Raw genomic sequence first — 25979 nt, forward strand, 5'->3', positions numbered from 1 at the left:
AACATGGCTGTAAAAATTTCTAGAATCACTCCCTGTGAATTTCGTAAGAGATATACGTATTACAATAATGACAATGATTAGTAATGCGTACTATCAGTGTAAAAATACTACGATGAAAGGATATATATTGAGACATATGCGTGGCAATAAAGTGGAAATTTGGGCGAGTTGGTATACATTCATAATGGTAACAGCGCGAACAAAATGACGACGGAGAGAAAGGACACAGGACAAGCGCTGACTCACAACTAAGTTACTGAAACATGCATTAGGAATACAAGCGACACAGGCGATCACATGGTCAATCGAGAAACGCACAACCGGGCCACGTGTATACCGGGCATCTGTTACCGTCTGTCTAGGCAAGCTAATTCCTGGTGAGAAAGCGCGATGGAAGGATGGCTAATGCACCACGTGCCTTTTCGCTCATTGTGGGCTGCTTCCGCGACTAATCTGGTGGATGCATCAGTATGCGAAAACAAAATTGTTGTCTCTTTGAGCAGAGGCTGACACTTACGTTGCCGGCAATGGACAGACACATGCGCATATTCATTCATGTTCAAGCACAATTCAGGCTCCCTAAGTCTTGCGTTGATGCACCGGCCGGTTTACCCTATGTACACTCGCCCACACTTGAGCGGGAAAGAGTACACCACATTGGTAGTGCAGCCTACATTATTAATTCATTATTCACTTTGTATTTGAGATTAGAATTGCGTTCTGCTCCACTTTCTCGCCTTTCGACTGCCGGACTGCCTTCTTCCTGCTTTTTCCTTAGGCTTCCTACCTCGAGTTTTTTACCCATTTAACTTCTCACAGCTGCCCGTTATTAAGTTACCCGGATACCCAGCATCCTCCAGCCTGATGTGCGAAGGCATCACCCAATGCATGCCCACATGTTTTTACCAGGGTGTCCCGAAGTACGGAGATGAAAATGGCATTTTTGACTACTTTAGAATGGCCTGAGAAGAAGTTAAACAAAGGCTTGGCAGAACGGCGAAAACATTCCCAACAGACATGGTCGTCTAAGTACGTAGTCTAAGGTCAACGTATTGTAGTTCATTCTCCTTTGGTTGCTCCAAGGTGAACCTCAAACCCTGACCAAGCTCACTGAAAATACCCATTATTTCGTCCACCTTGTAGGTGCACCCGTCTCTGCCGATTAGAACCAAAAAATCTTCAACATATCTGAACGTGGGTGAGGCAACAGTGGTGTGGGCACCATGCTGATCCGCTGTCTCTTCATCACGCAGTTCGCCGGCTACCTTGCTGCCTCCATGTTCGAGAATGCTGTGCATGTCCCTGACGTCGCGCTGCACTTGGCGTTATCATCGTTCCCTCGCCGTGTCATGCATGTGCCGCGCGGTCACCGCGTGGCCGACCCTATCTTCCTTGCGGATAACAACGGCAGATTGCTCTTCGCTTCATCGGTCCATATCCCGCATGCTTCGCTGGTGAAAATTAACGTCACAATCCACTGGGCAATCATCGACAGACCAGGTTCCACGACGATATGGTCTGCTGTTATAAAAGCGTCCCCGGCAGTTCCCTTCTTCAGTGGGAGCGGGCACCATGTTGATCCGCTGTCTGTTCATTACGCAGGTATGTTACCTTGCCGATTCTCGGTGCATCCATTCTCATGACCGATATATTCTGCTGTTTCATCACCCACATGACTGCAACCATGGTTTTGTCTTATTTCTTTGTATTCTGGTCTGTTCAATGCAGTCCGCAGGCTTTTATTGAGCGGCGATGCGATAGTTAACCCTGGTCCCCACGCAGGTTCTCAGCGCTGTCCTGCCTCCCAAGCCCGGTTGACAGATGTTCATAACCAACCCGAAGTAGCGGAAATGCTCTCTGAACTCCTAGTTGTAAGTCGTACTTTACGAATTTTCTGACGCATTTTACTTGCAGAAATTCAATTAGTTCAATAACGCACTTGCGCTAGGCGGAGGGCCTACAAAACTGATGACACATGCTGCGCTAATGGTACCGCCACCTAGCGGCCGCGGCCACTGAAACGGGCCTCAAAAGGTAGATGAGAAAGGGCTTTCACTTTATGGGTAACATATTGTAACAGATACTAAAGGCCCGGACAAGAGAAAAGTAGAGAAGACGAAGAGAACGAGGAGTTTGAGAGGCCGAGCTGCGCTACTATCACGCTACGATCATCATCCCTCCCCTGTACATAAAACCATTTCTTCGGAACTCTTCGTAACAGTTGTGGTTGAAGGTGCGGGGTAATTGACACCCGAAGACGGAGGCTGAACCAGAAGTTCTTCGACGAAGCCGTCGCATTGCTGGACTCCCACCGAACCTACCGAAGTTGAATATGTCTTACGACGCAGACGATCAAAGGCCCATTCCAACAGCTGCGCCGACAACTTCGGTTCTACAACTGAGATATGTGCGTCCCTTCGCCGGAAGATCGGAGCAAGACGTCGAGGAATGGCTCATCCATTATCACCGGGTGAGTGCCGTGAACAAGTGGGACAGCGCTTCTCAGCTTTCGAACGTCGTGTTCTTTCTCACGGATAGTGCGTTGATGTGGTTCAACAATCGCGAGGAAATATTCACAACATGGAGAAGGTTTATTCCCGAAATCAAAGAGCGATTCGGTGACTCCGCGACGACAAATAAAAGAGCAGAACAAACTTTACTGCAACGTCCGCAAGTGCCAGGCGAAACCTGCACAACCTACATTGAGGCCGTAATAAAACTGTGTAGGATGGTGGACTCTGGAATGTCTGAGGAAGATAAAGTCGGGCACATCAAGAAATGAATTGCCGAAGACGTCTATAATTTCCTCATCGCAAAAGACAACCTGGCTTCCGTCGCTGACATCATTCGGCACTGTCGTACTTTCGAGCAGCTGAAAACGAGGCGCATCACGCTGAAGTTTGGCAGGCTAGCCAATGTGACTACAGTTTCAAGCGTGGACAGCAACCAGCCCCTCGATCTTGCATCAACGATCCGACAAATAGTTCGGGAAGAGCTCAGCCTGCACGCGCAAGTGACACATCCAGGCACTCATAGCTTCCGCCTACCACCAGATTTCTATCCAAACGTGGCATCCTTCTTCCCGTATCCTGCGGCGAGGGGCACCGAGGATTATGAACTCGCGCCCCGAGAGCAGCCACGTCTCTACGACAGAGGCGCTACTTATGACGCTCGGCCACAACGAGAGCAGCCGCGTTTTTACCCCCGAGGTCCTGCGACTTCTGTCAGGCCGCGACCAGAAGAGCACCGACCCTACTACCAAGACGTGACTTATGAACGATATAACGTATTTCAGCGAGCCGCAGAGACACGTTATCCACACAACGAACTTTCTCGCCGCCCGCAGCAGTCTAGCATCTGTTTAGAGGAAGATGCTGTGAACCGCGACCCTCCCGTGTGCTACAACTGCGGTTCCACAGGCCATATAGCTCGGTATTGTCGCCAAGCCCGTCAATCACGAAGGACACCACCGATGTTCTCGCCACCCAGAAACCGTACTTCATATGACTTGCGGACGACCGATTCCCTTCCAATGGACCACTTCTCACACGCGACCAGACGCAGCGATTCGCCAACTTCTGAGCGGTGTTTGACGCCACCAAATAACCGCCCGCGTCGCTCTCCGTCCCCTCGGCGCCGTTCTTCTTCACCGCCGCCGGGAAACTAGCATCCGCGGCCAATGGAGGTGAGGTCACCGGACGGTCTTTGCCAGAAATGCCTCTGCTTGTTTTGTGATGCTCAAAAAAATGGCTGTGGCTTAGGTAAGGTTAAGCCCAGGATGCGAAGCATACTAGCCTTTATTTTAGTTGTTGAACCACTGTTTAGCCTGGTGAACTGCTGTTGCTTGGCTATATTTGGTTCGGCTAGACGAAGAAACAACTCATGCATTACTTCTTCGCCTTCAAGAGTGGAACGCGACAGCGTTCCCGTCGACCCGCCAAGGGGTGTAAGACAATGGGCTACAGGGCAGCGACTACGCGCCCCGCATTGGACGCGGTGAGCGTCGAGCAAAGCAGCGTTCGGCGCGGCAACGAAATGTGCGCCTGAGAAAGAGACGCACGCCTTAGAAACAGCGCGTTTCTAAGGCAACACCGCATTCACTAGAGGCGCTTTTGTACCGCTTTGAAGCGTTGTACTCGTGGCTCAGTGGTAGCGTCTCCGTCCCACACTCCGGAGACCCTGGTTCGATTCCCACCCAGCCCGTCTTGCAAGAGTTGAGCCAAAGCCACTTCTCCTCTGTCGTGACGTCACGGTGTCACGTGATTTCATGGTCACCGCCGCGCCTGAGGAGCTGGGTTGAGCCCTCGTAATATGCTTCGCATAAAACAAAGTGCATGTCTCGATTGATGGAATACCGACCATGGCGTTAGTTGATACTGGGGCGACTGTGTCTGTGATGAGCCTCGCTTTCAAAAACCGTCTAGGCTACAAAGTTATGTTTTCTTGGAACAACGGAATTACCTTTCGTGGAGTGGGCGGCGTGTGGCATCATCCCCTTGGTGTTTGTGCTGTGAGTGTTTTGTTGGCTGGGAAAGTTTTTGTGTCGGAATTCCTTGTTCTTGCTCGTTGTTCGCACGATGTTATTCTTGGTATTGATTTTCTTGAACAGTGCGGCGCTTCCGTGGACTGTAGTTGTGGTGAAATATTGTTGAACGAGTTAAATATATCGGCAGATTCCGAACAAAGCTCGCATGGCGAAGACAGGGACACAGACACACTCAGTGTTCTTGATGAAGTGACCGCACCATCGTGGTGCCTGACGCCCGTTCGGGTTTCTGCAACTACTGTTGACGCTGATTGTGTTGACCTTGTACACTCTAAGCCAAAAAGGACTAAAACGGGTATGGCTGTTAGTCTCTTGGGGGACTAAATGACCTGCCACAGATTTTGAACCAATTTTGGACTAACTGCGGGAGCAAATGCAGCGGCCTAACTGGGGGAGCAACTACTGCAGACTAAAAGTGAGGGCAACTTTTAGACCCTCCCAGTTAGTCCCTAGAGGATCAACGGTTAGCCTGTTAAAGTTAGTCTACAGGAGTAACTGCAGGAGCAACTTTTAGTCCCTCCCAGTTAGTTCCTAGAGGACCAACAGTTAGTCTGTTAAGGTTAGTCCACAGGTAGTAACTGCAGGAGCAACTTTTAGTCCCTCCCAGTTAGTCCCTAGAGGACAAACAGTTAGTCTGTTAAGGTTAGTCCACAGGGAGTAACTGCAGGAGCAACTTTTAGTCCTTCCCAGTTAGTCCGAAATCACTTTTCCAATGATTCCAGGTTGCCATAGCTTTTCAAGCAAAAACAATGATCGAACTCAAGTAACCCATGTTTATTTTTGATTACATATTGCCACCATCATCTTGAGCCACAATTAACAAAACAAAAAAAGGAATAGTAGCATACAAATGCCAAGTCCTTGGTATACAGTAATGACATTTAGATACAGAAGATTAAAAAAATTGACTGAAAATATGCAGCAGTTCAAACAAAATAAAACAACTCCAAAGTATACAGCAGATGAAACGTGTCATAGCCAGAGTAAAATCATGAAAATGAAATTAAGTCAGGAGCAGTCACAGTCAAATATAAGTTAGAAGCACTCTACAACCCCCGAATGCAGAGATCTAACTTGGCTCGAACTTGACTTCTGGCAGTCTCAAGACAGCTTCGCCGCGCGTCGTAAATCGTGCTTGATCTTGCGGACGACTTGGGAACGACTTGGCTGCGTCGAAGTCCGCTCAAGTTTGAAGTCTGCTCCCGGGCTAGCTTGAAACTGACTTCGTGTGTTATTCCAACATGGCAGCCTCCCGAACGGACGTCGCGCGGAGGTTAGCTGCTTTCGAGTTTGCTTGCTACGCCATGGATACAGCATTTTCAGAGGCGCAGCCCTTGCCGAAAATTCCGCGACCCACCCTACGTGACCGAGGGAATTCGGTGGAGCTGTACGACGACGAACAATTCCTCGGTCGCTACAGATTCACGAAGAACGCCGTGCGACGTCTCGCTACGTTGCCTATCCGGGTAAGCGGGGACAATAGAGGACCGACTGTGTGCCTCCTATGCTGCAGTTGCTGATGGCTGTGATGTTTTACGGCGCTGGCACGTTTCAAACAGTCACCGGAGGTCCGGTCCGCATTCTTCAGTTAACAGTGTGCCGCGCAGTAGGAAAGGTGACTCTGCTCATCGCGAAGCACCCGCGCCCCATGCTGGTGCGCTTCCTGCAGTCGCGGAAAGATTGATTGCGAGCATATTTTCTTATCTCCTGTGACTACACATAATAAAAAGTAGCCCAAATAAGTCAGTCATGCAGAACATGTGCGCTTACCAGTTTTGTGGCGCTTTCCCTTTTCTTCCGCAGCTTCCTCTTTCCGCTTTTGCTTCAGGTTGGTCCAGCATTTTTTCAGTTGCAGGTGATCGCGCCGCGTAATCCCGTGGTTGGCATTCAAATGTTTTGCTATTTCTTTCCATGTCTGATTCTTCTTGGTCAACGACGCGACGTAAGTTTTCTTGCATTCCACAATATGCTTGTAGCCGTTCAGGAGTGTCGTCGGCAGGCTCCTTTCGTCTTCTTTAAAACGGGCTGCCGTCTTGCGTTGCGGTGCATTCTCTTGGGAGGAGACCGTACGTGAGTGCGACATTTCAGCGTCAAAGCCTGTTGACAGAACAGCAATTTCGTACCAAATGCGGCGCGCGGCCGTTGCGCGAGCCCCACAACTTGTTTTCCTAACAGACGACACTTTCCTAGCAGACGACACGCACTGCCAATTTGCGATGTCTACGACGGTGCCACACTCTCCCTCTCGTTGTTCTCGACAACTCCATGCGAAGCAGACAAATCGTTTGCACGTGTCATTTTATTTATTTATTTTGTTTTTTAACGGGTGTTGTCACCCATATGGGTCCGGGCAGGGGACTCAACGGCGCTCGGTACTCTTTGTTCGCAGCCCATGTTGCAGTTTTTTATGCGAAGCATATTACGAGGGCTCAACACAGCTCCTCAGGCGCGGCGGTGACCATGAAATCACGTGACACCGTGACGTCACGACAGAGGAGAAGTGGCTTTGGCTCAACTCTTGCAAGACGGGCTGGGTGGGAATCGAACCAGGGTCTCCGGAGTGTGGGACGGAGACGCTACCACTGAGCCACGAGTACAACGCTTCAAAGCGGTACAAAAGCGCCTCTAGTGAATGCGGTGTTGCCTTAGAAACGCGCTGTTTCTAAGGCGTGCGTCTCTTTCTCAGGCGCACATTTCGTTGCCGCGCCGAACGCTGCTTTGCTCGACGCTCACCGCGTCCAATGCGGGGCGCGTAGTCGCTGCCCTGTAGCCCATTGTCTTACACCCCTTGGCGGGTCGACGGGAACGCTGTCGCGTTCCACTCTTGAAGGCGAAGAAGTAATGCATGAGTTGTTTCTTCGTCTAGCCGAACCAAATATAGCCAAGCAACAGCAGTTCACCAGGCTAAACAGTGGTTCAACAACTAAAATAAAGGCTAGTATGCTTCGCATCCTGGGCTTAACCTTACCTAAGCCACAGCCATTTTTTTCTTGTTTGTGACTCCGGCCTAGTGCGTTCGAATAGCTTGGCTTTTTCTTCAAAGGGTCACGTAGCCCGAGCAGAACACGGGCCGTCGCCTTCCTCCTCGAATGCCTATAGGCGAAAAGGGACGTGCGAGCTCCCTCAGAAACCGACCGTATGCCTCGTCTCGGCCTCGTGTATCCGGTTGCCGGCCCAGACGGCGCATGAACGCCTTGCGGCAATCGAGAACAAAAGCCGTTTAAAGACTACCATACGAACCAACCATTTCGTTCGCTCCTCTACGGCAACAAACATCCACAAAAACTATTCTGTTGCTATTTTCCATTGACTCGGCCACCATATACCACCAAACCACCGCGGCGCACATGAAAGAGACGGTGTCTACAAAACCACAGACAAGCTCCCAGACGCCTCCAAAGCACAATGTTCTTTTTTCTTCTTTTCTTTTTTTGTCACTTTCATTGCCGCATGCGGTCACAAAACCTATTATGTCGTCACCTCCAGAAAGAACAAAAGAAAAATTTGTGGTCTCCTCGCTACGCTCACGGCGCGCACGCTCCGATTCCGCGCGCGCCGGACGACCACCGCGGGTTCGAGCACTCCGAGGCACCATGCGTGCAGGGCACCGCGTCCGCGCCTGCTCCGGCCCGCTCCGTGTGCCGACGCGCAGCTGCGCGCGTAAGCACCCCGCCGGCCCCAGCTTAGGGGGAAGGCGAGACCGCGCGCGCAGCAAGGGAGACCCTAGACAAAGCTCTCGAGAAGCCAGAAAGTACATTTATTAAACTGGAAGTCAATACAAACATCAATTTTAACGTCCCGTCCGAATCTGAAGCTAGTTACACAAAACATGGCCGAATGGTCGCCGGTGGCCACTAACGGCGCACCGCGACAGAGAGAGAGAACAAAGAAACGAGGAGCAAAGAAAAAAGAACCCCAGCAGTAAGAAGTTGCCTATCCTTCGGTCAGCGCCTGCCATCGCGCGCCCCACAGCAGAGAAAAGGGAAATAGAAAGAAACGACAGACTAACAGACGGGGGCACGATCGGCAGACGCTGCCTCAGGACATCGAGACGACGGAAGAGTGCGCGCGCGCCCGACGAGCCGAAGTAACCATCGGCCGGCGGCGGACAAAGGGGGCCGCCGCCGGCAGAGAGGAACACGTACGCACCTTCAGACGCCCCGATGTGGTCTCCCCGGGACCCGACTTGCGCGCGCTTACGCGGAGTGCACGCAAGCAGGGCCCGAATCCCGCCAAAATGTTAGCCAATGGCGAAAGCCTGTTGACCTTCGTGTGGGCGGGATGACAGCAGAGCGACAGTGTTTTATGACCCGCTGCCACCCCATCCAGGCAGGGAGGAGAGGGACACGGAGCCCCCCTCTCTAAAGGGACTAAAGTCAGAGGACTAAATTGTGCCGTTGATCCCCACCGTCTACCGTTACCTTGCAAGGACGAACATTTAGTCCCACAAATTTGCGCACGACACTTCGCCTCTGCACACGGCACGCACGGTGGATTAACCGTTGATCCAAAGGTCCAACGGCTGCCGTTAGTCCCCTTTTCCCCGTTTTCGGCTTAGAGTGTAGTTAGGCCTCTCCGCATAAGCTGTGCTAAAAAATATACCTGTGCACTGCTCTGTCGTGTGCATGACGAAAGGAGTCACCACATTGTGGGCGCTGAACTGTTCTGCCACGCCGGTTGTCCTTCCTCGCGGTATGAAAATCGCTCTCTTCGATGAAACCGCATGTAACTCAATGGCGGCCCTAACAACGCACGTCTCTACAGCTTGCTCTCGCTGCGATAATGGCCGTTTTGAAGAGATAATGCTTGGCATGATCAGCAGGGCTCTCGGTACGTCGGAACGGTAAGCACTGGTACATGTCCTTGCCAGGCATGAGGCTGCATTCGACTTCACGCATGGAGATGCACCCCTTTATTTACCGTCGTCCCGCGCTCGTCACAGAATAGATACCGGCTCCGCACGCCCCATCCGCCAGAAGCCCTACCGAGTGTCATCCTCCGAGCGAAAGGTTATTGCAGAGCAAGTCAAGGAGATGATGGACAAAGGTGTCGTTCAAGAGTCATCTAGTCCATGGGCAGCCCCAGTAATCCTGTTCCGAAAAAAAAGATGGCTCCTGGAGATTCTGCGTGGCTTACAGACATCTAAACGCAGTGACAAAGAAGGGTTTCTATCCACTACCGTGAATAGATGACGTCATTGATTGCTTACACGCTGCTTCTTACTTCTCAACACTTGATTTGCGATTGGGGTATGGGCAAATACCTATGGACCTTGCCAACAAGGAAAAGAACGCTTTCGTGACTCCAGATGGCCTATTCGAATTTAATGTTATGCCTTTTGGCCTTTGCAATGCTCCTGCCACCTTCGAAAGATTCATGGACACACTTCTACGTGGTATAAAGTGGGAGATATGCATGTGTTACCTCGATGATGTTGTAATCTTTGGCCGCACGTTTGAAGAACATAATGAACGCCTCAGCCTTATTCTCGACTGCATCGAGAAAGCTGGACTGGTTCTAAACTAAAAAAAAGATGTCGCTTCGGCGAACGTCAAACACTGGTCCAGGGACACTTAGTCGACAAGGATGGCGTCAGACCCGATCCTCGTAAGATTGAAGCGGTGAGCTCCTTCAAGCCACCACAATCAGCACGAGAACTTCGCTCATTCATTCGCCTATGTTCGTATTTTCGTCGTTTTGTTCCCAGGTTTGCCGACATCGTTTACCCGTTGACAAGTATTTTGCGACAAAATGCATCCTGCAATTGGACACCAGAGTGTGACGCATCATTCTCTCAACTGAAGTTTATACTAACGTCAGCACCCCTCTTGCGTCACTTCGATACATCTTGCCCAAATGAAGTTCACACTGATGCTAGTGGAATTGGGATAGGAGCGGTACTTGTACAACGTCACAGTGGCGCAGAACATGTCGCAAATGCCAACCGCTGCCTGAGCAAATTTGAAGGCAATTATACGGTTACGGAACAGGAATGCCTGGCAGCTGTTTTCGCCATACAGAAGTTTCGGTGTTATCTTTACGGTAGACCATTCAAGATTATCACGGACCATCATTCTTTATGTTGGCTGGTCGGTTGGCGTAATCCCTCTGGTCGCCTCACACGTTGGGCGCTGCGCCTCCAGGAATAAGACTTTGTGGTGTCGTACAAGAGTGGCCGGCGTCACGCTGACGCAGACTGCCTCTCTCGGTTTCCTCTTGAGGCTGCCGACTGCGATGCTGAGAATTTTGACGACTGTCTCGCTGCTGTTACTTCTACGTTCCCTGACGCGGCAGACTTTAAGCGAGAACAACAGAGTGATGTTACCCTCGATCCGCTTTTTGTCGCCGCCCATACTTCTCAAGGCAGCGGTCGCTTTACTGTCCGTGATAAATTACTCTACAAAACTAATTATTCCGTGCATGGAGCGCGTTTTCAGCTTGTTGTCCCCGAGAGCCTTCGCTCCGACGTTCTACGCGCCATGCATGACGGTGTGACATCCAGCCATTTCGGCTTCGTACGAACGCTACACCGCACGCAGGAGCGCTTTTACTGGCTCAAGATGTACGAAACAACCAAGCGCTATGCCGCTAGTTGTGAAACGTGCCAACGTCACAAGCGACCGACCACCGCAGCCCCGGGTCCCCTTCGCCCATTGACACCGCCCAGCAAGCCGTTCGAGCAAGTAAGCATTGACCTTTTGGGTTCATTCCCGTTATCTAACAGCAAGAACCGTTGGATAATTGTCTGCGTAGAGTATCTTACACGGTATGCAGAAACTGCAGCCATACCGTCTTCCACCGTTGCTTGCGTGGCGGTCTTCCTGCTGCCTTCCGTGGTCCTTCGTCATGGCCCACCACGTGTCATCATCAGCGACCGTGGTCGCCAGTTCGCTGCTGATGCCATTGAAGAGTTACTTCGTTTGTGCACTTCACAGTTCCGTCATTCCACGCCGTATCTTCCACAGACCAATGGCCTCGTTGAAAGGACAAACAGAACGCTGACCAACATGCTTGCCATGTTCGTCTCCTCCAATCATAAGAACTGGGACGACGTGCTGCCCTTCATCACTTACGCATACAACACGGCGAAACACGAAACCACGAACTATAGCCCATTTTACCTCCTGTATGCAAGGTTACCGCGAAGCCCTCTCGACACTTTCTTGCCCTTCGTTCAGCACAGTCACGATTCTGTATCGAAGACTGTGTCTCGCCGAAGAAGCCCGTCGAATAGCTCGTCTTGGTACTCTGGCCTCGCAAAGTCGTTTGAAAGAGCGATACGATGACCGTCACGTACAAGTATCGCTGGAAAAAGGTGACTTGGTTCTTCTTCGGACACCGCAACGCAAGCGTGAATTGTGCCAAAAGTTCTTGTCACAATATTCAGGCCCATTAGTAGTTGTGGACCACCTGAGCGAACTCACTCACATCATAGCTCGCCTACTGTGCAATGGTCGGCGATCAAGCAGAACTCAGCTGACTCATATTGCTCGCCAGAAGCCTTTCTACCCTGCTTGTGCATCCCGACTCGCCGTACGGGCTTCGTCTGCTTGCGGGGTAATGTAACAGATACGAAAGGCACGGACAAGAGAAAAGAAGAGAAGACGAAGAGAACGAGCAGTTTGAGAGGCCGAGCTGCGCTACTATCACGCTATACGATCATCATCCTTTGCCTGTAAATAAAACCATTTCTTCGCAACTCTTCGTACCAATATTTACGTTTTATCATATATTCGAAAAACAATGTAAAGCTATCATGTCTGCAGCTTGTAAGTCATACGTTACGCATTTTCTGACGGAGTCTACTATTGAACGTTGATTTAGTCAATAATGCGCTTGCGTTAGGCCTAGAAGAATGAGCATGCGTGCTGTACTTACGCGCGTGTGACGTGCGGCGGTGGTGCTTGTGTAACGTCGGCAGCAGCTTCGTTCTACGTCCACTTTCAAAGGCTGGCAAGGAAGCAGATATTTAAAAATTAAAAAGCGATTCATGGCTCGGAAAAAAGTCCCCGACGATTACGATACACACTACTGCGAAATTTGAGTGCAGCTGCATACGTGTTTTCATTTCGCAATATATAGAGTATCCTATCAACCAGCGCACTGACTGACAGATCCACGACGCTCGGCGCTATATATAGACCGGCCACACAGTTGTCGCTTCCCGGCAACTGCAGCTAATGTAACCGTAACTTTTAAAAATTCCTGTGGCGAACGCTATGCACGATCTGAAGTGAAGGCGCGGTAACGACGGTGGACGAAGAAGGAACACACACAAACAGGGCGCCGCTTCGAACAATGTTTAATCAGAAAAAAACGCCCCTATTTACAGGCAGCGCAATCACAGTTTCCCAGTGCGCGTTCGCCTTCAGGTAAAGCGGTTCTTTGCGTGATAGTGATATGGAAGCAATACTGGATACTGGATGCAATACAATGGATATGCACTTATCACCATGCCTCAATGATCCTTTTGGTCTCAATTATTAATCGAACCGATTTGTCATGGCTTCTGGCAACCAGAGCGCAGGCTTGGAAGTGTGGCTTACATTTGCAATTTCTACAATGAATTGCCAGGGGGCCCTCCCTCCCGATGTTGACCTTGTTATCATACTGCCTCAGCCTGTTATTCAGGCACGGCTCTGCTTGCCCCACGTACTTTCTACCACAATCTAAAGGAATCTCATAAACGACTCCTGCCTGACGGTCTACGTATTTGTTATCGTGTTTTGTGACACAGGCCGGTGGCTTGTGGAAAGAAGGGTTTGGTCATTCAGCAGAGCTTAGAGAGCTTGCATGGGGCAGAAAACACGACATTTACGTTAGCTCGCTTGGCAATCTTTTTCAAATTATGCGACATGCGGTGGTTGTAGAGTGTGACAGCTACATTTTCTTTCTCGCGAGATGGCTCCTGGTCCAGTTGGAGAGTTGGAGAGTTCAGGATTGTTTTCGCTACGGAAACTAGGACAGGTTACGGGTAGCCTGCCTCTTCCAGTCGGTCAATCTGCTTTAGAAAACTCCCGCAGCTCGGTGTGGACAGGACTTCTCAAAACATTCAGCAGGCACATGTAAGCAATGCTGCGTTTAACTAGCTTAGAGTCAGAGGAACTAAAAGGTAGCAGAGGTTTATTAGGCCAAGGTTCATACTGCCAACAGACGTGGTTATTTGCTAAAACAATCTAAGGTCTAAAAACCTGATGGAGGAATCTACCAGAAGTTCGTGGGTCACTTCAATGGGAGATAGAATCTGCCTGAAGGTTGTCAATGCTTGACTAACGAACAAATCAGCATCAATGAAGTTCATATCTACGAAAATTAGGAAGTCGTCAAGGAGTCTAAAAACCGACAACGCCGCTAGCCTCGAGACTGCTAAACATGGTTCTGCTAGCACGAGCTAAAAATAGGTCGCTCCAGATCGGAGCTAAACATATCTACAGAAGAGGCCTCTAATTCTATTACTGGCTGCCTTGACCAGTATTCAACTACTTGTGCAGAATCCTTTACCAGGTAAGGGTCGCCTACTGTTAGAAGCTTCAGCCTTTCTAACAGAAACGCGGCTAAACACTCATGCCACGCATTGCCCTCCGACACAATTACTCTTGAAGGGCAGTCATCTTTATGGGTCTTGGCGCTGAGGACGACCTCGAGAGTGCGCACTTTGCTATTTCTAATGTCCCTAGCTAATTTTCACAGGTTCATGCTTTCGTACAGCTTCTTCGCTTCACATTTCTAATTATTGAGCGATGCATTATGGCGGCAATGAAAAACAGAACCTAAGGCTTCCAACGCCTTCACCTTGTATATCTCTCGTGGAAAGACGGCAAAGCCGCCTTCTTTGTCCGATGGGAGTATGCAGTAGGCGTTCGTCTTCAAATAAGACGCCAAGGGATTAATTGCGGGGCGACCGGTGACAGACTAGTCCCGTAGAAGAACGTCCACACCACTTGAAACGCACCGATGCATTTCACTCGCGAGAACCCAACTGTACACTTTTCGCACCAGGGTAAGCTTTTCCGAAGCTGTGGTCGGGGGCTTCACAGCAAACTTCGGCCCTAAAGCGAGACAGTTTTTGACATCTTCCGGTAGCGCGACGTTTCCTTCGGTGAGAATTGTGCTCCCAGGGCATTGTTTTTTCTTCGTTGGACGAGGAGGGCCATGTACGTGAGACAGGGTACTCTGCCAGAGGAGTTCGGTCGTCTGGTTCGCGAGACGATTAAAACCCCAGAAGGACCGCTTCGCTCTATCTTCTCGCATAAAGCTGTGCAGTTGGGCTTCTAGGTGAATTCGGTAGAGGCGAGCCTGCCTTGACCATCCGGACTTGAGGATTTCGCAAATGCGGTTTCTATGACCGACTGAGGGGTTAAAGGCTCCGAATAGCTCTTTCCTGAAGATGTGAGATTCAGAGGCTTTAACCCCTCAGTCGGTCATGGAAACCGCATTTGCAAAATCCTCAAGTCCTAATGGTCCAAGGCAGGCTCGCCTCTACGGAGTTCACCTTGAAGCCCAACTGCACAGTGCAATAAAGCGGATAGGCAGCATTCCAACAAGCAAAAGGATGACCGGTTATTTCGCAGCCCCCTTATATAGACCAGGGATCACGTGATCCGTACGAAAGGAATTCGAGCACTGGCTGCACAGTGATATGCGACGTCACGCTATAACACTTCTTCCCCCTTAGATTAATTTCGAAAGTCACTGCTTTGGTATCTGTTTGGGGGTTGTCGCACACGCGCACTACGACGAATTTGCAGATCGGCTGTAGATGCAAGGTCTGGCTGGTTCGAAGAGCCGGGGACAGCTGTTTAGGGCGTGGGGGATTTAGGTACCGGAAGCTGATGATTTGCAGACTCTGTTGCGTCTGGAACCGCGAGAACTGGTACGGATACTGACCCACTAGACGTCGGAAGACACGGATGAGCTGTGTCTTCCGAGGCTGTAGGAGCAGTTTGCACTGGCGGGAAGCTTGAGGAACCCGGGCTTGAGTAGCGGGCTCTGATGTGGTCCGCATGCGTAAATCGCACCGCCTGCGATACTTTCACCAGATAGGTAACGAGACAAACAACCACTCTTCACCTTGCACAGTTTTCACCCACACACCATCCCCCACAGCAAAACATAGAGGAACCCCGCGTGACTCATCATTGTGTTCTTTCATGTGCTGTTCCTGCTCCCGCATGGAGCGCGTAAAATCTAGTTTTAGCAAAGAGAGCTTCACCCGTGGCTATCTTTTCAAAAACAATTCTGCCGGGGTCTGGCCAGTGGTACTGCGTGGAGTATTCCGATAACTCATACGATAGCTGTCCTAACACTGCAGGGAGGAAGGCTTCTTGTAGCTAAGTTCGTCATGTAAGACATGCTTCAACAGGGCTTGTTTGGCTGTCTACACTAAACGCTCGGCCACTCCGTTAGAAGCGTCACGATACGGCGGCCTCTTGCACCATTCACACTCAATGACGTTGAGAAAATGAATTGTGGTCCATTATCACTCACCAGTACCTCTGGCATACTGTGAGCGGCAAACACACAACGTGACCTTTTCAATGGTTTCAGATGTGAATGACACAGGCCAGACCTCGATTCATTTCGAGAACACGTCGGCAAGGACTAACAACGCCCGGCAGCCTTTTACAGCATATACAAGGCGTTGCCAGGGTTTTGTGGGATAACTCCGTGGCTACAAGGGAACCGGTGAAGCCACGTTCTGAACGGCCTGACACACCCGACACTGTCGAACGTAGCCCTCAATCGAACGGTCGAGACCCGGCCACCACACAAAGCTTCCTGTTAGCGCTTCCATGCGGCTAGCTCCCAGGTGGTCTTCATGCAGTTGATGCAAGACCATTAGCCGAAGCTTATCAGGTATGATCACCCTTCATCCCCATGTTATGCATTCTTGCTCTACTGATAGCTCATCGCGACGTGAATAAAATGGTCTCAACTCTTCGGAGCTCTGCGAAGGCGCGCCATTTAGAATGGAGTGCGTCACGGGAGTCAAGGTGGGATCACGTCTGGTAGCTTTAGCCACGTCATCTAAATTTATTAGTATGCTGTCAAAAAAGCAAGAGACACTCGGCAGGCTCGTCGGCCGCTACAATAGGCCGGAATAGCCTGGACAGAGCATCAGCCACTTCAACGTTTCTTCCTTTGCGATATCTTGGTTTATACAAGCAGGCTGCCAACGTAATTGCCCGTCTTTGCATTCGAGCTGCAACAAGTGTAGGCACAGATTTGTCTTGGACTAATATTCCGAGCAGTGGTTGATGGTCTGTGTAAAGGGCGAGCTGTCTTCCGTACAAGTAGCGGTGAAATTTTTAACCCACCCATGAGTGGTAATGCTTCTCGCTCACCCTGAGCATAGTTCTCATCTGATGTAAGTGTTCTAGACGCAAGCGCCACTGGCCTCTCTTGTACCTCTGCAGACTCATGAAAAAGAGCAGCACCCAACCCATACGACGAAGCATCACATGACAGAGCAATTGGTTTCGCTACGTTGTGAAAAATGAGCACAGTACTCTTGACAAGCAACTGCTTCGTAGCAGCAAAAGCTTCGCTACATTCCCGTGTCCACAATCGCTTTTCGCCCTTGCGCAACAGACGATACAATCTTTAAAACTGATGGTAGCGCTAACAAGGAACGGACACACGCAGAAAAGAGGACACGACGACGAAGAAACGCTACTGACAACTGGTTTATTTTTCGCAAAAATTCTATATTTAAAAGAATCACAACACATGCGCACAACCGAACTACACCAGCCTTCTTTATCGCCATATCAAAAACAATGTCATGCACGCGAAGCGAGAAGATAAAACTCCCGAGCAGCAAGAAGTGAACACATGACCAATTGAAGAAAAGCCATACCGTTATGGTTTTTCAAATTTTCTCAGAAGTGTGCGCTCAGCCGAGTACAAATTTATTGAAGCATCGCTGATGCAGCACAGACCCGCCTTTTTTTGTATGTGGAAAGCTTCCAGCAAAACTCTAGCTTTTGCACTTGCACTTCTGCCCAGAACCTTTGCTTCTTTAAACCGTGGCACGCACTCGGAAACCATCACATGCGAAACTAAATTCGCAAGTTTGTCTTGTTTACAATGGTCCTCCCACGCAGGCAATGTTGCTTAAAAACTTTGCGTAAAATTTAACATGTCTAGATAAGCCTTTAGCTCCGTTTGTCAAGTGGGCTGTGGCGCTTCCGTGACCGCCTTTATCTTTTCTTCCGTGGGATAGATACTGTCAGTGCACACAGTGTGACCTAGATAAGTCACAGTGCTCTAAAAAAAACGACACTTTTCTTCTTTCAGAGTCACGTTGTAATCATTAAGCCGCCGCAGGACTAGTTCCAACGTCTTTTGGCAGTCGGTGAACTTTTTGTCCGACACAATGACATCATCCATGTAACATCCCACGTGCGGTATGCAGTTGAGCACTTCATCCATGAATGACTGAAAAATGGCTGGCGCGCTGGCTACACCAAACAGTAAGCGCTGGAACTCGAAAAGTACCATATGCGTATTAATGGTTAGCTGTGGTCGGGACTCAGTAGTCAGCGGAATCTGCTAAAACGCGGCTGCAAAATCCAGCACACAAATCACTTTGCCGCCCGCTATGGCAGAGTACAAGTATACCGGTCGACGCAATGGGTAGTGGTCGGTCTTTAGCACGGGATTAATTATCACTTTGAAGTCCCTACACAATCTCAGCGAGCCATTTTTATTCTGAATCACAACCAATGGCTTTGCCCAATCGCTTTGATTCAGGCGGCGTATAACTTCACTTTTTTGCAGGTTTTCCAGCTCCTTTTCTACGTTATCACGTAGCGCATATGTAACGTTTCTAGCCTTGCCAAATATTGGCGTGCAGTTCTGATTCAGAACAATCCTTGCTTCGTAGTTCTTTACTACTCCTGGTTGCTTAGAAAACACCCCTGAGGACTTTTGTTTCACTGCTTCCACTTTGCAAGCGTCGCTTCCATTTACAGACAACACACTTTTCCAGTCAAGCCCTTGCCTCTCCATCCAATTTCGCCCCATAAGCAGTGGGAGCTGTTTGCCGTTTTTTGACAATGATAACTGGCAGTCGCAAAGACTGGTTTTCGGCCGTAACGAAAACGCTCCATTTCCCCTTCACAGGAACGGGTTCCCCAGTGTATGTTCTTAGGGTGACTCACGATGGCTCGCACTTGGCACGAGGAAATGCGTTCAGCCTAACACTCAAGAATTAGGGTTACAGCTGCTCCCGTATCCATCTTCATGCCAGATGTCTTTCCTGTCTACGTGTACTGGCACTTCGTATCCGTAACGGACTGTATTGATAACATGGTGCCCCTCTAACTCAGAGTCACTATCAGAGCAGTCCACCACGTTCGCAGTCATTTGTTCTCTACGCTTTCTGAGACACATCTGTAAATGGCCAATTTGTGAACAGCAGACACTCGACATTCTTCTTTAAAACTGATGGTAGCGCTAAAAAGGAACGGACACACGAAGAAAAGACGACACGACGACGAGGAAACGCTACTGACAACTGGTTTTATTTTTCGCAAGAATTCTATATTTAAAAGAATCACAACACATGCGCACAACCGAACTACACCAGCCTTCTTTATCGCCATATCGAAAACAATGTCATGCACGCGAAGCGAGATGATGAAACTCCCGAGCAGCAAGAAGTGAACACAAGACCAATTGAAGAAAAGCCATACCGTTATGGTTTTTCAAATTTCCCCAGAAGTGTGCGCTCAGCCGAGTACAAATTAATTGAAGCATCGCTGATGCATAGACCCGCCTTTTCTTGTATGTGGAAAGCTTCCAGCAAAACTCTAGCTTTTGCACTTGCACTTCTGCGCAGAACCTTTGCTTCTTTAAACCGTGGCACGCACTCGCAAACTATCACATGTGAAACTAAATTCGCAAGTTTGTCTTGTTTTGTTATGTTTTGAGAGTGTTCCCTTAAGCGGTCATTGAGGCAACGCCCCGTCTGCCCGATATAGCACTTGCCGCAGGACAGGGGAATAACATAACAAAATAACAAAACAAGACAAACTTGCGAATTTTGTTTCACATGTGATAGTTTGCGAGTGCGTGCCACGGTTTAAAGAAGCAAAGGTTCTGGGCACAAGTGCAAGTGCAAAAGCTAGAGTTTTGCTGGAAGCTTTCCACATACAAGAAAAGGCGGGTCTATGCATCAGCGATGCTTCAATTAATTTGTACTCGGCTGAGCGCACACTTCTGGGGAAATTTGAAAAACCATAATGGTATGGCTTTTCTTCAGTTGGTCTTGTGTTCACTTCTTGCTGCTCGGGAGTTTTATCATCTCGCTTCGCGTGCATGACATTGTTTCTGATATGGCGATAAAGAAGGCTGGTGTAGTTCGGTTGTGCGCATGTGTTGTGATTCTTTTAAATATAGAATTCTTGCGAAAAATAAAACCAGTTGTCAGTAGCGTTTTCCTCGTCGTCGTGTCGTCTTTTCTTCGTGTGTCCGTTCCTTTTTAGCGCTACCATCAGTTTTAAAGAAGGCATCACCAACTAGCCCAGCACCAAGTTTTATTGTCGACATTCTTATACCAGCAAACACTAGCGGCATGCGCCTTGCCACATCTTTCGCAGACTTGCTTTACGTCCTTGAACTTCCGAAGCTTCCATTTCTTTTCAGTTCCCTGTCCTCTTATCGCCGTGGCACGCAGCACCGCTTCCTTGCCTTCTGCATGCAGTAACGCTGTTTGTCGCGCAGCCTGCTCCCAGTCCAAGGCTATCTTGCACGCCTTTTCAAAGGGTAAATTTTCTTCAGCAAACAAGGAGAGTTGCGTTTCATCGCATCTTATACCTGCCACTAATCTGCCTCACGGTGCACTTTGCCGGAAAAGAGCGAAATCGCACTAGCTTGCTAAATGCTTCAAGGCCACTATGAAGCCATCGAAGCTTTCTTGTTCCTCTTGTGCTCGCCTGTTCAATCTGCAACGTTCGGCGATGACAGGACTGCTTGGGCTATAGTGCTTCTTCAACAGCGCTGTCAGCTCTTCAAAGGATTTGTCCCCAGGAACGGCGGGTACCGCTAAACTTTTGAGCACCTCGAACGTTCATGGTCCTATCACTCTCAAGAATACGGGCAGCTTCTTTTCCTCTTTGATATCGTTTGCTGTGACGAAATGCTTAAAGCGTTCTAAACAGGATTCAAAATTCTTCTCCTTCTCGTCGTAGTCGTCTATCTTCCCTAGTCGAGCCATTTCCAGTGAAGTGACTGTACTTATCGGTTCGCCCTCCCGATGACTGCGTTGACTCGTTGCTATGGTACCGACGATTTCATCCGTTCCGGGCCAAAACTGCCGCCGCTTTCCTTTCCGTGGCTGTCGACCGCCGGTCGTCTATGATACTGCTTCCGTACTGAGCTAGTGGAAGCGGACTCACCCCATCCTCGCCGCCAGTGCAATAAAGCAGACAGGCAGCATTCCAACAAGCAAAAGGGTGAGCGTTTATTTCACAGTGCACTTATATAGACAATATATCACGTGATCCATACAAACGGAATGAGCGCACTGGCTGCGCAGTGATATGCGATGTCACGCTATAACAAACAGCTTGATGCGAGAAGATAGAGCGACGTGGGCCTTCTGGAATTTTAATCATCTCGCAAACCAGACGACCGAACTCCTCTGCCAGAGTACCCTGTCTCACGTACATGGCCCTCCTCGTCCAACGAAGAAAAAATGGCTGTGGCTTAGGTAAGGTTAAGCCCAGGATGCGAAGCATACTAGCCTTTATTTTAGTTGTTGAACCACTGTTTAGCCTGGTGAACTGCTGTTGCTTGGCTATATTTGGTTCGGCTAGACGAAGAAACAACTCATGCATTACTTCTTCGCCTTCAAGAGTGGAACGCGACAGCGTTCCCGTCGACCCGCCAAGGGGTGTAAGACAATGGGCTACAGGGCAGCGACTACGCGCCCCGCATTGGACGCGGTGAGCGTCGAGCAAAGCAGCGTTCGGCGCGGCAACGAAATGTGCGCCTGAGCAAGAGACGCACGCCTTAGAAACAGCGCGTTTCTAAGGCAACACCGCATTCAATAGAGGCGCTTTTGTACCGCTTTGAAGCGTTGTACTCGTGGCTCAGTGGTAGCGTCTCCGTCCCACACTCCGGAGACCCTGGTTCGATTCCCACCCAGCCCGTCTTGCAAGAGTTGAGCCAAAGCCACTTCTCCTCTGTCGTGACGGCACGGTGTCACGTGATTTCATGGTCACCGCCGCGCCTGAGGAGCTGGGTTGAGCCCTCGTAATATGCTTCGCATAAAAACAATGCCCTGGGAGCACAATTTTCACCGAAGGAAACGTCACGCTACCGGAAGACCTCAAGAACTCTCTCGCTTTAGGGCCGAAGTTTGCGGTGAAGCCGCCGATCGCAGCTTCGGAAAAGCTTTCCCTGGTGCGAGAAGCGTACAGTTGGGCTCTCGCGAGTGAAATGCATCGGCGCGTTTCAAGTGGTGTGGACGTTCTTCTACGGGACTAGTGTGAGCCCGGTCGCCCCGCAATTAATCCCCTGGCGTCTTATCTTAAGACGGGCGCCTACTGCATACTCCCATCGGACAAAGAAGGCGGCTTTGCCGTCTTTCCACGAGAGATATACAAGGTGAAGGCGTTGGAAACCTTAGGTTCTGTTTTTCATTGCCGCCATAATGCATCGCTCAATAATTAGAAATGTGAAGTGAAGAAGCTGTACGAAAGCATGAATCTGTGAAAATTAGCTAGGGACATTAGAAATAGCAAAGTGCGCACTCTGGAGGTCGTCCTCAGCGCCAAGACCCATAAAGATGACTGCCCTTCAAGAGTAATTGTGTCGGAGGGCAATGCGTGGCATGAGTGTTTAGCCGCGTTTCTGTTAGAAAGGCTGAAGCTTCTAACAGTAGAGGATGCTTACCTGGTAAAGGATTCGGCACAAGTAGTTGAATACTTGTCAAGGCAGCCAGTAATAGAATTAGAGGCGTTGCCGATTTCTTTCTACAGAACATTTTCTTACACCATGGCGCTCCGCGCGTTCTCCTTGTGACCGCGGCAGAGTCTTCCTCTCTTCTATCGTTATCGAAGTTCCGCGCGACTGTACCACAATTCACAGTACGACTACGTTACCATCCTCAGACCAACGACTTGATGGAGCGCTTTCATCGTACCCTCTCCGACATATAGCGATGTACATCCGCCCCGACCACACAAACTGGGATGCAATTATGCCGTTCGTGACATTCGCCTATAAAACGGCTACGCAACGTACCACCGGTTTTTCACCTTTTTTCATATCGTCTATGGCCGCTCACCAAGTTTCGTTCTTAATGTGTCCTTCTTTTCGACGCCTGTACCCCCAGAAGCTTCTTTCTCGGAACAGTTTCTGCCGGGCCTCGCGCACTGTCGTCGCCTCGCCCGCCGTACCACCGGCATCTTGCAGGACGCTCGCAAGTTTCGTTGCGACTCGACCCACCGTGCTGTGACTTTTTATCCTGGCGACGAAGTTCTTCTTTGGACTCCTATGCGCGTTCCCGGCTTATGCGAAAATTTTCTCACGCGTTTTATTGGACCTCACACGGCCACTGAGCAGACATCGCCTGTCAATTACCGCGTCTCGCCCCTTAGAAGGCCGTCCAATTCCCGTTGCCGTAGGACAGAGATAGTGCATGCCTCTCGCTTAAAACGCTATACTCGCTGCATGTCATAATACTTCCGCGCGGCCAGGCGGCCGCTTCCACAGTGAGATGGAATTAGTTTGAGCGCAATAGATGCCTGACTTTCAACTTCATCATCTCCACATATCATCATCCATTGCACGTCTTCTTCATCTGTATATATCATCGCCAGCAGCACAGCTTCGTGGTAGTAGCATAACCTCGACTGCAATAAAGCAGTTCTTTACGATATAATATTGCATGTAAGCTCATGGGCCTATAATTTTTCAATTCTTCAACGTCTCCTTTTTTGAGCATTAGTACAATATTGGCACTCTTCCAGTTCTCTGGGACCCTTGAAGTCGATAGACAGTTCGTATAAAGGGCCGCCACTTTTTCAAGCATTATGTCTCCACCATCTTCGATTAAATCGACTGGTAGTCCATCTTCTGCCGCTTTTCTCCGTTTCATGCCTTTGAAGGCCCTTCTGACTTCATCGTTAGTTATAGAAGGAGCCGGTGTAGCGTGCATAACGAGTTGAATTGAACGAATAGTTCGACAGCCGTTATTTCAATCCACGTAGCCATATTGAAATGTAGAAACACACGACGACACTTTTATGATGATTCCCTTCCACATTCTAATCCAAAAAAAGAAGTCGTAAAGTGTGTAGTTAAGAAGTTATTCGCGAAATTGGTTTTATAAGTAAACTGACTCCTTTGATCTCTCAAGCAAATATTGTCCGCATCGGGCCACTGCCTTATCTCCAGCTACGCTATACGGGTGAAGTTGTAGTCTTGAACAGAATTATTCAGAGAAAATAACGAAACAAAGACCACTTGATACATTTATATAGCAATGACCTTTTTTGACAACACAATCAGTCAAACGCAACTAGGCTGATAAAATAAAAAACTAATCTGTATGCAAACTCGCGACATTTCAAATTGAAAGCATTGAAATATGGTTTTAGTTTATTCATGAATATTACACGTTTTTTTTTTTCTCGCGTCGCTGAAAAAGAACGTTTGATAATCTTACGTTATTTTGTATGAGTGGGATTGCGGCTAGCGTAGCGCACACAACAAGTATGTCTTTCTCACACTCCTTCTCCAGGAAGATCTGCTGCAACAGCTGCGTCAATGGACTCTGTGGCAGTGTAACCACGCACGCGTCGGAGTCGTTTGCGCAGTTCACCGAGCTTTGCGGCCGGGGCCTGCGGAGCGTGCCACGTGGACATTATGCGCCGCATAAGTGGAGGAACTGTCTTGTGTTCGTGCGGCACTTGCGACGATGCGCGAGATGACGCCCGCGCAGTTTCGTGCTTCACCGCAATGCTACGAGGGAAGAACTAAAGTGGTGTCCTTCACGGAAACGCGCAATGACGAAAAAAAAAGAACTGTAGGGAGGGCCAAAGTATTTCCATTTTTCATTCGCTCAGTCTTAATGGCCAACGACAGCAAAATTGTGGGCCACGTGAGAATGCCTAGCTCGAGATAATGTAACTATAAAGCAGCCTTGTTTCGCAATTTCTGCATTTGGAGCACGAATGGTTGAGTCACAAGAAATTCCCAAATTAGACGTTTTTGTTAACGAAATCGAAAAAATAACACCACCATTATCGCTCGCCGGAAGTGGCGCGTTTCTCAGAACGTGCTTCTACTGAACGTGGCCTGCAGCGAGGTGGCTGAACGACCAAGCGAGGTGGCAACGCGGGTCACTTCTTGGAGCTGACACGTGATGAGTGGTGGCAGGCAGTATTCTTATTTAGCTCGCGTCCTGATGACCTGGCCGCCCTGTCTGGGGAGCAAGTTCCCACTTGGTGTGTACGCATCGCGCGCAGATAAGAAGGACGCAGATGTCGAGGCAGATTTGCGTATACAGTGAGGTCCTTAGCATGCAAGCCAGCGCGGCTACCGGCAACATGAAAACACGTGGTGCGCTTACTTTGTGTTCGAGTGGGAAGCGGAAAGTCTCGTTGAAACAGCCAAGGAGGAAGGAGCCGCAGCAGTAACATAACGACCTCGGTGTTCGCGTGTATGATTTTGAACTAGTATAATTACCGAGATATAATCGTGTCGACAGGCAATGAAACCAAGGAACGTATAGGGGTAATAAGCTGCGGTTGAAACTGAAGTGTACAAAAACCTTCATCGTTCCTACATTTCAATTTCAACCACAGATATGTGGTATTCTGGGCTTCACTGGGCGTCGGCTGTATGTGTTCGTGCTTAGGAAAATTGGAGCCCCTCAGTTTCCCTTCTCCTCGATGATTACCGAGAGCTTCTCATTCCGCTTCTGTATGTGAGTGTCGCTGATGTCCTGAAACCAACGATCTTACTAAACTCGCGGTACAGCGATGATCGACAGCCCTGAAAATTTTCGTAAAATGCTCGACAACAATTTCAGCGGCACACAGAAATTCTCTTATGCCAACGAATATACGGAAACAGAGTCGGAGTGCTTTACGCAAAGGATTGTCGCACTTTTTATCAAGACCATCAATGTATCGAGGCTCCAACACCTTTACCCAACCTCTGGTGTCGCTGCAATAACCTCCCGTCGCGCACATCACAGTCGGGCAATTCCTGCCACTGCTGGGCGACGTAGAAGAACACAGCTCGCAGAACAAGTACACTTGGACGTTCTATCGCTCAAGCTGCGAGAGCACCACCACTTGTGCGAAAGCCCGAAATGCACGGTCTCCTACGACATCAATTTTTGCATCTGATCGAGATGCACATTCGTGCCTCCTTTGGCCGGTCACCCTGGTTGGAAAAGACTGCCGCACTA

The 25979-nt window shown here is 49.4% G+C and overlaps 2 long non-coding RNA genes across 2 annotated transcripts in view; one reads left to right on the forward strand and one right to left on the reverse strand.

The window, feature by feature from the left end:
- Positions 1 to 1482: 1482 nt before the first annotated feature.
- On the forward strand, positions 1483 to 24692 carry LOC139060622 (uncharacterized). Its single transcript, XR_011514977.1, has 3 exons — positions 1483 to 1602; positions 1783 to 1871; positions 24303 to 24692. It is a non-coding gene; the product is annotated as an uncharacterized lncRNA (long non-coding RNA).
- LOC135916688 (uncharacterized) overlaps positions 12423 to 25979 on the reverse strand; it is a 36087-nt gene continuing 22530 nt past the window's right edge. Inside the window, exon 3 of the long non-coding RNA XR_011514976.1 lies at positions 12423 to 12496. This is a non-coding gene — a long non-coding RNA (uncharacterized lncRNA). The remainder of the gene's footprint in view (positions 12497 to 25979) is intronic.

The sequence above is a fragment of the Dermacentor albipictus genome, chromosome 5 (assembly GCF_038994185.2).
Source record: "Dermacentor albipictus isolate Rhodes 1998 colony chromosome 5, USDA_Dalb.pri_finalv2, whole genome shotgun sequence".
NCBI classification, from domain to species: Eukaryota; Metazoa; Arthropoda; class Arachnida; order Ixodida; family Ixodidae; genus Dermacentor; species Dermacentor albipictus.